This window comes from Bison bison, unplaced genomic scaffold, assembly GCF_000754665.1.
Source record: "Bison bison bison isolate TAMUID 2011002044 unplaced genomic scaffold, Bison_UMD1.0 scf7180017864390, whole genome shotgun sequence".
NCBI classification, from domain to species: Eukaryota; Metazoa; Chordata; class Mammalia; order Artiodactyla; family Bovidae; genus Bison; species Bison bison.
Window position 1 is genome coordinate 3723236 of NW_011494962.1, and position 834 is coordinate 3724069.

The 834-nt window shown below is 43.4% G+C and overlaps 1 non-coding gene across 1 annotated transcript; it reads right to left on the reverse strand.

The window, feature by feature from the left end:
• Positions 1–760: 760 nt before the first annotated feature.
• TRNAC-GCA lies at positions 761–832 on the reverse strand. Its single transcript has one exon. It is a non-coding gene; the product is annotated as a tRNA-Cys (tRNA).
• Positions 833–834: the final 2 nt, after the last annotated feature.

Sequence of the window (834 nt, forward strand, 5' to 3'; positions counted from 1 at the left end):
TTTATTGTTGAGAGCAGTTTTTGATTTATAGCAAAACTGAGTGGAACGTACAGAAGGTTCCTGCACCCTCCATGCTTCTCCCTTGCGGTTACTCCCACTATCAGTGCCCACACCAGAACGGTACATTTATTAAAACTGATGAACCAACTTTGATACACCATCATCATCCAAGGTCCATAGTTTAAATTAGGGTTCATTCTTGGTGTTGTACAGTCTATGAGTTTTGACAAATGTATAGTGACATGCATCCACCAATGGAGAATCACACAGTACAATTTCATTACCCTAAAAATTCCTTTTTGGAGTGCTTCCCTGATGGCTCAGATGGTAAAGAATCTGCCTGCAATACAGGAGACCTGGGTTCGATTCCTGGGTTGGGAAGTATTCTTGCCTGGAGAATGCCATGGACAGAGGAGCCTGACGGGCTACAGTCTATGGGTTTCCAAACAGTTGGATACAACTGAGTAACTAACACTTTGTCTCTTCATCCTTCCTTCCTACCAACCCCTGGCAACCATTGATCTTTTTACTGTCTCTATAGTTTTACCATTTCTGGTATACCATATGGTTGTAATCATACAATGTAGAATTTTCAGACTGGCTTTTATTTAGTAGTATGCATTTAAACTGTTAAGTAATACACTCAGTCGTGTCTGACTCTTTGTAACCCCATGGATGGTAACCTACCAGGCTCCGTGGTCCATGGGATTTTCCATGCAAGAATACTGGAGTGGGCTGCCATTTCCTTCTCCAGGGGATCTTCCCAACCCAGGGATCGAACCTGGGTCTCCTGCATTGCAGACAGATGCTTTACCATCTGAGCCACTAGGGAAG